Raw genomic sequence first — 16,141 nt, forward strand, 5'->3', positions numbered from 1 at the left:
TCAAAAGAAATACAGAACATCATGTCATTAAACCTATGCACCATGCCAGGGAGACAATATGAACCCAATAAGATCGCCAAGAGTTTCACTCCCATGGTCAAAATCAGGCTATTCATTCATGAAGATGATGGGTTTGATGATCTCTTTGAGAAAGCCAAGACATTTTCACAAGCTTTTCATTTAGCATCACTAAAGCTAGACCCAAAGGACCTTAGAGAATTCCACATATACAGAAATAAAAGGCTCGAACAGGTCCCTTTGGACCTGTTAAAAATTAAATAAGTAAGAGAACCTACTCCCAGCGTAAGCCTGGAGGAGAGTTCCAAGCACAATTCTGATGAGGGATCACAAGAAAGGTCAGCTCAAGGTTCAGAAGACTCTGAACATGAATCTAAGAATAAAGAAGGAAGCCCTGAGGCAAACCCTGAACATGATACAAAGGAAAATCTTGAAGAAACAACCAAGAAAGTATCAAATGGACAAGACATGGAGACTAGTTCCCCACTTGTTGAAACAGAAAATATCCCAGTCATCAATCTAGAGTAGGAGTGGGACAAATTTAATAAAAAACTCCAAACAGAGACCGGACTTGAAGAGACTTCTGGATTCCAGACTCCACAACATGCTCAATAGATTATAAATCCAAAAGCGACAATATAATAAATTGTAACTAATCAAGATATTGAAGTCATCTTGGCACACCCAACTTCTAAAGATGTTTTAAAGGTTGAAGAAATACTGCCACTGGACATATTCTACGTCCCTACACACAATTTTGTAGTAAAAAGGTAAATAAATAAAATAAGGTTGGATGTATCAATAGCAACATCTCTTGGTAGTGAACCAATGGAGGTAATGTGGAGAGACACCCCCATTGATCCATCATAAAATATCACAAATATATCACAATTTGCAGGCACCTATACAACTGCAACAATTGATAAGGTAGCAAAAGTTCAACTTCTGCTTAAAGAAAAGGAAGAAAGAGTTCAAAGTCTTGAACAACAACTTGAGAAAGAAAGAAAAAGCACCAATATCCAAGCGGAAATAAAACTGGCACAACTTCAACAAAATTTTGAGAAAATGACTGTACAACTTCTGACAGACATGGCAGTGAAGAACACACAGATTCATGAAATGCAGGCTATATTGGGAAAATTCAAAGACAATCCTCAAACAAATTAATTCATCAAAGAGGTACCTTAATTAAATTCTCTTTTGGTACAACAATAGGAAATATTCTGTCAAAGAATCTCATTGATCAAACCTTATTGTGAATCAAGTGACAAATTAAACAATCAAGTAGTTGATCAAAGATTGAATATGAAGAGCTAGACAAAAGGATAACATAATTCATTTCTTCGAAGGAACCTGAAGAAGGAAAGAAGTTTGATCTACCAAAGATTAAGGAGCCCCAAAGACATCTTATTTATAGACTGGGAGATACATTTAAAACTAACAGAAAGGGTAGCTGCAAGAGAAGCCAGTAAAACAAACAACATCATTTAGGCTGTCAATTAAGACCTCCACACTACCAATCTTATTAGAGAATGTAGGAAAGAAGCTCTCCCGAACATTAAATAGTTAGAAGAATAGTGGAAAGAAACTTCCTGAACAAATGAAGAAGAAATCAAGCAACCCTCCAAGCTTGATTTGGAAACCTACTAGCAGTTTCTAGTAACATGACATAGTCATTGGATGAATCTACGTTGTTTAACTAATTCTGCTCAAAGGATGCTACCACCTCTCAAAGATTTTGTATTTAGGGACAATTGATATCTAGATTTGTCCAACCTCTCCAACTTAATCCAATGATACACATCTGGGAGCTCAAGGACCGAATGGCTGAATATGAGCATTCAATTTGGAGAAGCTTGTCATTATTTATTTTTATTTTAGTTTTTATTTTCACTTATTCTGAGGAAGGTTGTTTGAAACCTCCTCAATTTTTTATGTAATAATATATTTTTAAAGCATATGTATATTATTTAAACCTCTCATGCATTTAGAGGGGTCCAGAATTTTGTCAAAAACACTTTGCAAGAGATTGCACTTCTGTACTTTTGAGAATGTTTTGATGAAATAATTGGAACAAGATCTAATTTTCTTGGATATTGAAGCACACTCTATTGAATTTACATTTCTGTATTCTTAGAGTATATTTGATTGAAAAGAAGTTGATCAATATTGCTGATCTCATTAGTAGTACCTTTCATATTTAGTACTTTTATCTTATGATTGTGTTTTGTTGATGAATTAGCAATACTTTTCTTATATTGTGTTATGTAGCAAATCTGAATTATAGTTAAACATCAAAGCACTTTTGTATAAATGTTTCAGCTGTAATTTCTTATTGAATACATGATCAATTGATATATGCGATATATTTTTCATAATTATTTTGACTAACTATTTAGTCAAAATAATTATCTTTAAACAATTTCTTATCTTATAGCAATTGAATGATCTTTATTACCTCTTGCTCTAAGACATCTTTGTAGATTGCATGATTTGAGTAATTCTCGGGTATATAGTAAGATAAATGTTAGAGAATATAGATGCATGTGTTTACTACTTAAATAGATCATTTTTATTAGATCATTTTCCATCATATCTTATATAAACCGAACATCATTATCATATCAATTCTTGCTAGGAAACTGGTCCCATTATCCCTAGTCGGAGCCACCACACCAAATGGAAAAGGATTTGATTTCAAGGTCCAAACTGGGTGGTTATCTCCCATGTTGTTGTAAAGGGATTCTCAGGCTTCAACATTTTGGCTCTAGAACTTATTATAAAGTGAAAATCCATCTTAAGAGTCACTACCCTTCTATATCTCCTCCAACTTCTAGATCCCCATCTAGAACAACAAACCCACGATCATAAGTTGGGCAAATCTCTCCAAGATATCCTAGTGAAACTCATAAAATAGTTTCTTTAGACTATGACCTTGAATTCCCAAAAGTTCAGAATTTTATAGAGAAGTTAGAACAAATCTCTATTTCAACTGAAAAGACTACAAATTCTCAGTCATCTGAAGGAAAAATTTCCTTTGTTCTACAACCAAGATAAATATTGACCCGTTCTCAAAGTGAGAAGACTGGGATTCCTCCTATTGTGTTTCCCATATCTTGTTTCTGAAAGAAAACCAAGAATTCTGAATCACAAACATCCACTAGTGAGGTTTTGTCCAATTCACCAACTCAAACACCTTCATTCCCTCCATTGATTCCAACAACTTCCATCCCAATTACCGGTGCTTGTTCTTCTAATCCAAGCACCCAATCTGCCTCTTCTTCAACTGAAAATCCATCCACATATTTATTCACTTAAACCCCTCTTATCATCTCATCCATTCAAAATTTGATGGTAGGACAACAACCTCCACCATGAGTTCAGCCATGGAATAATCCTAGTTTCGTAGCAAAGTCATCTCCTCTTCACCCTCTTCCAAAGCATCCTGAAAGATGGTTGTCAAAATTTAATCTTGATGATGGAGTACCATCAGAGGGACATCTCCATAACTATATGCTAGCCATCAAATTTAATGGAGTCGATGAATAATGTTGTGTTGTTAGATTATTTCCATACACTCTTAGATGATCAGTAGGATCCTGGTATATGACAGAACCATTTTATTGCTCACCAATGAATTGTCTAACCTTAAGGCTAAAACATAAGAAAAGGTCAAAGATTTCAACTCTTGATTCAACAAACTACTCAATAAAATTTCAATTGCATTAGCCCCTGGTGTTGATGTGCAATTTGAGTGGTACATATATTCCCTTCCTTCCAATATATCCATTTTTGTAGATAGAGCAAATTTGGCGACATTGGCCAAGAACATGAAGGAATCTCTTTCTATTGAGAAACACATAATAACGCTTGAAAAGAAGACTTCTCAGGAAGACAAAAAAATTAAAAAATTTTCTTTCAGAGATGACTTTAAAAAGAAACCCATGAAAGATCCTATTGATCTTGAATGCCTTCAGAAAGTATTGAAAACCATGTCTAATGAAATGGTTGAAATGAAGAAACAATTTTATGAATCCCCTTCTTCTAAAAAACCTTTCAGATCTTTTAGGAGGAGTGAGTCTTCTAGTTCTCAGCCACCAAATACCATATCTAATGTTGAGTCTGACTTAGAAGAAGAGAACACTATGACCAATGAAGAAACGAAAGAAGGAGAAGTGGTTGAACTAAATGGGATGTGGGACTTTATCCTCAAATGAAGAAGAACAAAAATGTTTTCCTGTTAGCACCAGAAGTAAAGGGCCTGTTGATACAACTCAGTGAAATCAAAAGTAGAAAAATTCAACTCCTACTGCTAAGGAAAAAGAATTCAGTAAAAAATCTTCTCCTAAGGCTTCACAGTCAAGTCCATCTTCATCAAATCTTCCATCTACATCAAAGACCCTGGTAGTAATTGATACCATGGAGTATAACATTGTAGAAGACATGAAGAAAACTAGGGCTAATATTTCACTACATGAACTTAGCAAACTAAAACAACAACATAAAATTTTTCTTAGAGAACTAAAAGCAGTGCCTACTTCACCCCTACCTATTGCTATTGTATCTAAAGCTACTAAAGGCATGGGTAAACCCCCTACTCCTTCAACAAGGTTGATCTTGGAAATTATATCCTTATCGGTGACCGATCTCTCTCACACACGCCTCCTTCCCTTTAAACTTACGAAATTTTGAATAGAAACCTTCACAATTGTTTGATTGACTCAGGAGTCTCTTCTAATATAATGCCAAAAACAGTCTATGCTAAGTTGAACATGACTCCTCAAAAGTCTGTTGTTCACATAGTTCAACTTGAAAGAACTAAGGTAGAGGTCTTAGGGGAAATAAATTCAGTTAGCATTCGACTTCCTCAAATCCAAAATTCTGTCAAATAATTGATATATTGGTCGTTGATATTCCTGAATTATATGGTCTAATTCCAAGTAGAGATTGGTCTTAGAAGCTTCATGGATATTTTTCTACAAACTAGTCCCACATGTGGCTACCATATAATGGAAGGAAAAATCAAATCCGAGTTGACCAAGAGAAACATATGAAACACACAGTGAGTGAATTTGAAGGTGATAATTAGCCGGTAGCATTCAATAACAACATTATTGGAAACTATTCGGCTGAGTCATTTTTAGGTAACTTTAAAGCACATGAAACTCCCTCTTTGGATATTGTTGTCACCTCACAGATTGGAAATGTTTCACAAAAAAATGCTGCCAAATGTAATTTGTAAATAAGCCAGTAGTTAATACTTTATTTTGGACTTTATACTTTGATGATCCCAAATCTAATGATGGTGCAGGAGCTAGTTGCATTTTAATTAGCCCTAAAGGTGAAGAAACCATGTTAGCTTGCAGATTAGAATTCAAATGTAAAAATAACACTGTAGAATACGGGGCATTGGTTCACTTCATTTCTGTACATCTCAAACATTATCAATAATTAGTCCAAGATCTTACATCACATCTTTTTTGCATTTAATATTTCTCATGTACCTAGAATACAAAATGCCAGTGCAAATCTGTTAGCCAATGTTGCATCAAAACTCATACCATCTGAGGATTATGGTCTTGATAGGTTTTCCATTGAGGTAATTTTTAGTCCATCCATCCTTGACAATGTCACTAATTGGTGAGTCTTCAACAATGATTATGATATTGTAAATTTTATAACATCAGAGGGGTCATATGATGACCGAATTTTATATGAAAATGAGCATGACCTTTAGCTAAAACTTAAGGCTGAGGAAAATCCAATACCTAAATCTGTAGTCAAATTAGAATATATTTATGATCTCAAAGACATATTTAAAGAGGTAACTAATGCCAAAATCCAAATATCAACCCTAAGATTTGAATTAGTAAACCTTGGAATCGATGACAAGACTCAGAACATTAATCTAGGCCTTGGCCTATCCTCTGATGAAAGATCATCATTCATTCAATTATTGAATAAATACAAAGGTATCTCTTCCTAGGATTATTTTGATCTCAAAAATAATGATACTTCTGTCATAGAAAACATCATTCCTATGATCTCTAATGTTAAACCAGTGCAGCAGAAGCTAAGGAAGATTCACTTGAATCTTGAGAGTAAAATCAAATCAGAGCTGAATAAACTCCCAGAGGCTAGAATCATATTTACTGGTAGGTACCTGAAATGGGTGTCCAATTTAATCCCTATTAGAAAGAAGAATGGTGACATTCGCATATGCATAGATTTCATAAATTTGAATAAAGCATGCCAAAAAGACAATTTCCCTTCGCCAACCATGGAACAAGTGTTGCAGTCAGTAGCTGGTTTTGAGCTCATGCCTTTTCTTGATGGGATTTTATGATATAACCAAATCTTGGTTCACCCAGATGATATATTAAAAAGAAAATTTAGAACTAAATGGGGAACATATGCTTATTAGAAAATGACTTTTGGTTTGATTAATGGAGGTGCCACATTTCAAAGATATGTGGATATAGCCTTTAAAGGACTCGTTAACAAGTTAGTTTTTATTTGCCTCGATGATATCACTGTCTATTCTAGGAAGAGAAGAATTCATTTGAACGACCTCAAGCAGATCTTTGAACGATGTAAAAAATATGGGATCTCGCCGAATCCAAAAAAGTCTTACTTTGCCTTAAGAGAAGGAAATCTTTTAGGGTTTGTCATATCGAAAAATGGTATTTATATTGATCCATAAAGGATTAAGGAAATTGAGAAAATCCCCTAACCCCATAGTAAGAATCCATGCAGTCCTTCTTTGGTCAAATAAATTTTGTCAAAATATTTGTCCCTGACTTTTCATAGATAAGTTTACCTTTATAGTCTATGATTAAGAAAAGCTCAGTTTTCAACTGGGGTCACAATGAAAGAGAAGCATTTGATCTAATCAAACAAGATACTATCAACGCTCCCTCCCTAACAACTCCCAATTTTTCCAATCATTTTATTTTATATACGTTTGCATCTAAAACATCATATGCTTCCATTTTGACATAGCTCAATGATCATCATATTGAATCACCAATTTCGTTCTCTAGTTTAAATATACAAGGTGCCAAGTTAAATTAGTCTGCTGTGGAAAAACAAGCCTTTTCTATTTTTAATTCAAAAAAGAACTTCAAACCATTTCTCCTTAAAACTCACACCAAAATCATAGTTCCATTCCCAACGGTAAGGAAATTATTGGTGCAAAGAGAAGTAGGAGAAAAAAGGGCCAACTCGGTAACCACACTGCAAGAATATGATGTCAAAATCTGACTAGCTAAAATTAGTAGGGGTCAAGGTTTTTGCAGAATGTTAGCTAGAGAATCCAACTTACCAACAAAAGAAGATTCAGTTGATGATATACAAATATCTAAGGTAAGCCTCCATGATACTGAATCTCAATATGTTGATATAATCTTTTATTTAAAAATGGATATGCCCCTATGCAGCTTAGTTACAAAAGAAAAAGGGCTTTGAGATTAAAAGCAAAGAAATATGAGATCGTCAATGATGTTTTGTTTCGAAATAATTATGATTATGTTTTACTAAGGTGCCTTGAAAAATCTGAGTTAGAAAAGGTTTTGCAGGAACTCCATGATGGACTAGCCGGTGGACATTTTGGAGGAGACACAACAACACATAAAATCTTGCATGCTAGTTATTACTAGCCAACCTTGTTCAAAGATGCACACGAATATGTAAGGAAGTGTAGAGCATGTCAAACTAATTCTGGAGGACAAAGGAAATCCACATTGCCATTACGGGCGGTCAACATTGAACAACCATTTGAGCAATGGGGACTAGACATAATAGGTAAGATCCTTCCTCACTCTTCAAAGAAGCATAGATAAATCCTTACAACAACTGATTACTTCACTAAATGGGTGGAATAAATTCCACTAAAGGTAGCCAATTCTTAAAGCATTATCGAATTTATTGATCAATTTATTATTACTAGATTTCGCCTACCAATTGCCTTGATGTTTGACAATGCATCTTATTTCATAGGCAATACTATGGCAGAATTTTCTCACAAAAGAGGTTTTAAACTTAAGTATTCTACTAACTATTATCCTCAGGGAAATGTTTTAGCTGAATCAACCAATAAAAACCTCATAAGGATCATTAAATGAACTAATGATCAGAGTCAAAGAAACTCGCATAAATATTTAATATTTTCTCTATGGGCATATCAAATAACACAGAAAACCTCAATAGGAACTTATCCATTTAATCTATTCTATGGGAAAGAAGTTGTTCTTCCTACAAATGTAGATATTCCCTCTCTAGCCCTAGTTCAATTTATTGAAGAAACTCCTTCTTTTTTGCAATTAAGGCAATCAAAAATCCTGGAACTCAAAGAAGAAAGAGAGAAAGCCAAAATCATACATGCCCATCATCAATAGTTAGTTAAATCTTCCTTTGATATAACTTTTGTAAGTCCTAAATCATTTCAATTTGGAGACCTTGTATTGAATTGGGATAAAGCACACGAGGAAAAAGGTAAGCATGCCAAATTCCAAAGAATGTGGCTTGGACCATTTCAGATTGTAGAAAAAATCACTCCATTAATGTTTCTATTGCAAGATTTATCAGGCAAGAGAGATTCTCTGCCTGTGAATGGGCATATTTTGAAGAAATATTTTTCATAGGAGATAACCTCTTCTATCCCTTGTACACTATCGCCTTTACTTTTCCTAGGAAAATAAAAGTTAAATAGTGTTTTACTTTTGGCCTTATAATAAAAAATCTCTTGAAATATTTTTATTTTTCGCTTTTATAAGTAGATAATCCTAAGGAAATAATTATAACATTTGAAAATTAACTAGGTTCTATCTCTCTGAATTCTTCTTGTTTCCACCAAAATTATTTATTCTTTGTGAAACCCCAACTTTATAAAGAGACTTTGTTCTATTATTAGTCAAGAAAAGTATCTTTAACAAAGAAAAGACTCTTTGTAGATAATCATATTTAACTCTATAATTGTCATCCAACAACCCTTAAGGAGTCAATGATTCTCCCCATCTAGTAAAATTTTCTCTTTTTAGAGTGTAATTATAAAATATGCTAAAACTTAAAAGATAAGAGGTCTCATTAAGAGCTGGCTTACCATGTTCATAAGGAAATAATAGACGCGCGTTACCATACTGCATATCAAAACAGGGTAATGGCTTGAGATTATTTTAATGAAAAGACCTGGTGTCTCATCACGAGCCAAGTTGTTCAGTTGACTTATAACCAGTGAATGGCATTGTCACTATTTGGCCACCAAACCAAGACAATGACTTTTAAGTAATAAAAAAGAAAATTTTCTTAGAAAAAAATAATTGTTTAAAAAATAAAAAGAAGAAGATAAGTATATGATTATGAGTTTATCTCTAAAAAATTCACTCTTATCTGGATGGGACACTGGATAATTGATGGTTAAAAGGTAACCCCATCGACGCTATGGACGCTTGTTGGAAGCAAAGGCTCTACCTATGAAAAATGATTACATCTAAAAGATAATATGCAAGAGCTACCTAATTTATCTTTAAACTAAGTAAGGACTGATATAGACAAAGGAATTTTCATTTTGAAGAGGATATCAAATGGATTTTAATTAGGTGAGTTTGTTTTCTTATTCAGAGAAGTGTTACTTATCTTAAATTTATGCAATTTCTATTTCCTGAACTATCTTTATTTTGGAAGTTTTAGAAGTTTCAAGATTTCAGAGATAACTGGTTCTTCCAGTGAATCGCCAATTGTTGTAATATTCAACAACCCCCCCATTTATTGATTTAATAGTTAATATTGTATTAATAAATGGGGACGCTTTTTAAAAAATTTATCAAAAAACTTAGCGAATAAGATCTTGCCTTTTGAAAGCATTCAAAATAAAACTTTGGATAAAATAAGATATCAAACCAAGTCATTTCGTGATAACATTCCCTCTTTATCACAAATCGCAAGATCTAATAATAACAAAGGTTAGTCATGAGGTAGAATCCGTGAAATAAGATAAGCGAAATCCCCGTAAATAATCCGAATTTAAACAGGAACACAATAAAATATAGAGATAACCATAAAGACAGATATGCAGCGGAAATAATACTTCATTTCATTAATGGGAAATACTGAAATATGCTTACAAATAGAAATAGAAATAACCCAGCTAGGGCGATGGTAGCTTATCTCTGAGAAGAGATGTGTCGGCTACATGCCTCTGAACTGTTCCGATTGTGTTTACAATGAGGCTCGAAGGCCTATTTATTATTGAGAAATAATGGAAAACCCTTCACATTCCAAAACCTAACCCTAGAAGATGAAACACCAAATTGTGGGCCCCGTTTTGGGGTGAGTTGGACAGCCAACTTCCCAGGGTCGCGAATTGGTCGTATTATCTCCGTTTGACGCGCATGATAGCCCATTGGAAAGATCTCTCCGAGGACTACGACGAAAAAGATGATTTTTCTCATAAAAATCACTAGCGATAGATTTCCAAAAAGACGTCGTTTAGGGCCTCAAAACGGCTCTGGAAGTTTAGGACCCCAAAAAACTGCTAAAAATAGTAAACTGCGCTATAATTAAGGAAACTAAAAAACTGAAAGAGACAGTTGTGGGGGTCCAAATAGGATAGGTGGGTAGCCACCAACATCCACCTGGATCATTCCTCCCCCCTTGGGAAGTAATGGTCCCCATTGCGTTGAGTTCCTCCTTGAGATGAGGAAGCTTCTGCTGAGCTGGGTCTCTGGTGAGCTGTTCTGAAATCTCTGATGTGTCCAGAAATGGTGGGAAGCATGGTCGGTGATGGTCCACATTGAACAATCGGTGCAAGCGAAGGAATGGAGGAATGTTGTGCTTCAAAGCATTGTTTCCTACAACCTTGTTACTGGTGTAAGGACCATGTCGAAGTGGTCTGAGTTTCTGATGGGTTCTGGTAAGGCATTCTCTCTGTAGATGTAACCAAACTTTGTCACCCACCTGAAACTTGTGTGGTACCCCTCTGGGTAAGGAGAAGTTGTTCCTGTGTTCTGTCATGACTGTATCCCTATGTTGTTGCTATTGCGTGGAGGAACCCTTTGCGGGGGTCATGGATGTAGCAACGATCTTCCCCTTACCTTGGGAGCGAACCAAACAGAAAATAAATTTCCTAGTCTGTGAGATAAGCTTGCTGCCTTTCTTAGCAATGATCAAAGAGGTGGTGGTAGGTGGAGCTACCTCTGGTATCCTGTATAATGAATTATCGAAAGAAATAATGAGAGCGCGAGGCCTTGACTCATACACAGCATGTCGCCTCCACAAGTATGGTTGGCCTAATAGTACATCACAAACATCCAGAGGTGTAACATCACACAATACCTCATCTGTGAAGGGCTTGATGCTGTAGGGAAGGCGGCACTGCTAGCAAACTTTGAGATCTCGTCCTTCGTGAAGCCACCCGATACTGTACGGTTGTGGGGGTGGCATTGTTGGTAGGCCCAACTGCTTCATAACCTCTGCTGAAATGAGGTTCTTTTGGCTGCCACTGTCGATAATGAATTGCAGCGGCGAACCCTTCACCCACATCTGTGAGTGGAGAAGACGTTCCCCCTCCTCTGGCTCTTCGGGCTGATTCTTCTAGATCTTGGCAGTGGCAACAGTGGCACTAGGATCCACATCAATGATTTGCTTCCCTTTGCCATCCCCCTTGTCAGGTTCTAGCTCAGAGTCGGAACATGCATCTGATTCGGAAGCCTTCAACTTGGCCACCAGTGACTGCTTGGTCAGGCACTCGTGTTATGAGTGGGACTCTTGCGGAATTCACACCACTTTCCTGTGTCCTCCTTCGGCTTCGTGGTGTTTTTCTTTTCTTGCAGCTTCGAGGGGTTGTCTTCAGTCACCCCGCCTTGGCTTTCTCCTTTGGGCTTCGGATTTGCAGATCCAAAGTATCGCTTCTTCTGTTTGAACTTTTGCTTGATTTTGACAGCGTATCGGTATGCTGTGCCGAGTGAGGAGATGTTCAAGAACTCCATCTCTTCCTAGATGTATCTGTGTAGGCAACCGCGGTATTTGAGTACCAGATGCAGCTCAGAATCTTTGATACCCAGCTGTGTGCGAAGGGTATGAAAAATATTTGTGAACTATGACACATCTTGGTCTCGTCCCTGCCGCACTATGGTCCATTTGATGTATTTGTCCTCATAGCTTCTGACAGGGTAGTACTGCTCCTTGATGGCATCCCGGAAGTCATTCCAAGTTGGGGCGGCTGAAAATAGTGAGCTTGTACTTTCATCCTTATGCTCGTAGTATGTTTCCCACCAGTCCTTGACGTGGGGGGCTGCTTTGAGAAGAGTGAAAACAATCTTTTCTCGACTTTAAAATTCATGAACAGAAAAATACCCATCTAGCAGATTTAACCATTTATCTACGGCATCTATGTCTATTTGACCCTCGAAGATGGGGATTTCAAAATTAACTTGTACCTTAATGGTGTGGCATTTCCAGAGTAGCAGTTGGAAGCCGATGCGTCACCTCTGGGTAGCCACTGAAGGAAATGCGCAAAGCTATCCATCATCGCGTTCCTTTGCCACTCGAGGGCTTCTTCGAGCAAGATTCTGATAGGATATCCTGCCCCCTCATCTTTCTTCTCATCCGCCATGGGAGGTCGTCGAGATTTACGAGGCTGGTCTTGCAAAGGTTCGACCAATTCAAACCCTAACTCCTTATATCCCGACCTCGTTGGGGACATGCAAAGAAAAACAAAGAAAAAGCAGACCGCTCTGATACCACTAATCCGAATTTAAACAGGAACGCAATAAAATATAGAGATAACCGTAAATACAGATATGCAGCAGAAATAATACTTCATTTCATTAATGGTAAATACTGAAATATGCTTACAAATAGAAATAGAAATAACCCAGCTAGGGCGATGGTAGCTTATCTCTGAGAAGAGATGTGTTGGCTACATGCCTCTGAACTATTCCAAACTATGTTTACAATGAGGCTCGAAGGCCTATTTATTATTGAGAAACAATGGAAAACCCTTCACATTCCAAAACCTAACCCTAGAAGATGAAACGCCAAATTGTGGGCCCCGTTTTTGGGTGAGTTGGACAGCCAACTTCTCGGGGTCGCGAATTGGTCGTATTATCTCTGTTTGACGTGCATGACAGCCCATTGGAAAGATCTCTCCGAGGAATACGACAAAAAAGATGATTTTTCTCAGAAAAATCACTGGCGATAGATTTCCAAAAAAACGTCGTTTAGGGCCTCAAAACGGCTCTGGAAGTTTACAACCCAAAAAAACTCCTAAAAATAGTAAACTGCGCTATAATTAAGGAAACTGAAAGAGATAGTTGTGGGGGTCCAAATGGGATAGGTGGGTAGCCACCAACATCCACCTGGATTAGTAAAAGACCCAAAGATAGAATTTATCTTTTATAACACTTAAGGCTTAAGATATTCATTAAAATATTTATTGCAATCGCATCATGACTTTTGTAAGAGTGAAAAACATACAAACCATAAAAAATGTGACATGCAACGTAACTCAAACCTAGCAAGATATTAAAACTGTTATAATGTTTCATTCGAATTTGACATATCGTAAATATCTACTTAATGAAATAAAGCCTTCGCATAAAGGGAACACACTTTAAAAGTTAAAAAATATGTCACTCGTCGCAAATCACAGAAAATCAATGAAAATTTAAATCGATCCACTCGATATTTGCGATATGCGATATATGATCTATGTGATATATATGATCTTTACGATATATGTGATCATTGCGATCATTACGATTTGCGATTTGGGAGATTTGTGATTTGGGATTTGTGATATTGCAATTCATCGCAATCACAAGATCGGTATCATGCATAACTCAAACCAATTGGAAATACCATTTTGAAACATGCGATGAGATATTTTGACAAGACATAAAGGAAATCTTGTGTAGGCCTTACTGCATAGTTAATGAGATTTAAATGCATTTATTCATTTAACAGCTCAAGATGATTGACATATTTCTTAGTAGTGTTTGAAATAAAAGCTCCATCCTTATGTTCTTTTAGATTTACTATTAATTGTGTTTTGACTTACATTTACCTCTCTACGTTTTTATCTTGTTTTCTCCATTTGCCCGAATTTCAGGAAGTTTTCAAAGAACATAGAACTCACAGAAATGGTTAAGAAAGGGAAAAAGACCATAGAGACTACTGCGCCTAAGTAGTCATACATGCAACCACTCTTCTTTGATACGACCTGTAACAAATATGGCGACACTACAACTTGGGAGGAAATGTACAATTTAATAGAGGAAGAAAACCAAAGACCCCTAGAAACTAAAGCAACAACGAATGCCATGGATTCATCCAACACCTCTTAATTCGAATCGACATGCTCTTTCCTACATAGGATTGCAGCAAGGCCTAAAATCTTACCATACACAGATATTGTAATATGGATTATTGATGATGTGGATGTTTCAAATAGAACGTTTAGAAACTCCAAGCAAGAAGTCATGGGATCATTCAAATCAGATAATTTGAGCCAAATGTACCATCTGCTGCAACCACAAAAGATTTATGACAAAGCCTTTATCAAGCATTTTTCCTAAGAAAGTGAAGACCCAATGAATGTTATGCAAAAGTGGAGGTCTGGCTCCAACAAATTCAGACGGGAGAAAACTTGTATGTACCCCATTGCTCCCCTATTAGCCCCACACAATTTTGTAGCTGCATTATTGTGTAGGCTATTCATAAAGACTGATACCACTAAGTTTTCCATTTAATGGGTTCCCTTGATTGATGCTATTGTAAATGCTACAATTTTGAACTGGAGTACTATTTTTCTGGATAATTTAGCCATGGCCATCAGAGAATACATGCGTCATAGAAGTGTCTCTTCTTAGGTTATCCCTCACTTTTACATGAGTTCTTATGTCATGGATGCTATATGCTTTTGCTCACATTTTCGAAATATGGGATGGAAATGGACTGTGAAGGATCCTACACGCATTCATATTTATCACAAAATATTGTGGAAATCACAGTTTACCTCCCATTTTTATAAAATTTGTCAAAGTATCATGTTGTCAATTTATCAGACCACTTTTTTATAAGAAAGCCCGAAGGCTTTCAGAAGAAGATAAGATAGACATATTTCCAGTAACGAGATGGTTTGGTGAAGAATTGTTTACCTATATCAGAGTTTTCGGGAGTATTACAACATGCGATGAGATATTTTGACAAGACATAAAGGAAATCTCGTGTAGGCCTTAATGCATAATTAATGAGATTTAAATGCATTTATTCATTTAATGGCTCGAGATGATTAATATATTTCTTATTCGTGTTTGAAATAAAGATCCATCCTTATGTTCTTTCATATTTACTGTTGATTGTGTTTTTTCTTACATTTATCGCTCTCCGTTTTTATTTTATTTTCTCCATTTGCTTGAATTTCAGGAAGTTTTCAACGAACAAAACACTCACAGAAATGGTTAAGAAAGGGAAAAAGACCGTAGAGGCTACTGCGCCTGAGCAGTCAGACATGCAACCACTCTTCTCTGATACCACCTGCAACAAAGATGGTGGGACTACATCTTGGGAGGCAATGTCCAATTTACTAGAGGAAGAAAACACAAGGCCCCTGGAAACTAAAGCAACAATAGATGCCATGGATTCATCTAATGCCTCTTACTTCGAATTGGCATGCTCTTTCCTACACTAGATTTTTGCAAGGCCTAAAATCTTATCATGCACAGATATGGTAAGATGGATTATTGATGACGTGGATGTTTCAGATAGAATGTTTAGAAACTCCAGGAAAGAAGTCATGGGATCATTCAAATTAGATAATTTGATCCAAATGTACCACCTGCCACAACCACAGAAGATTTATGACAAAGCCATTATCGAGAATTTTTCTAAGGAAAATGAAGACCCAATGGACGTTATGCAAAAGTGGAGCTTTGGCTCCAACAAATTCAAACAGGAGAAAACCGGTATGTACCCCATTGCTCCCCTGTTAGCCCCACACAATTTTGCAACTGCATTGTTGCGTAGGCTATTCAGAAAGGCTAATACCACTAAGTTTTCCATTGAATGGGTTCCCTTGATTGATTCAATTGTAAATTCTACAATTTTTAACTAGAGTACTATTTTG

The sequence above is a fragment of the Pinus tabuliformis genome, chromosome 1_1 (assembly GCF_031772625.1).
Source record: "Pinus tabuliformis cultivar Carrire ecotype Pingquan chromosome 1_1, CPIR1, whole genome shotgun sequence".
NCBI classification, from domain to species: Eukaryota; Viridiplantae; Streptophyta; class Pinopsida; order Pinales; family Pinaceae; genus Pinus; species Pinus tabuliformis.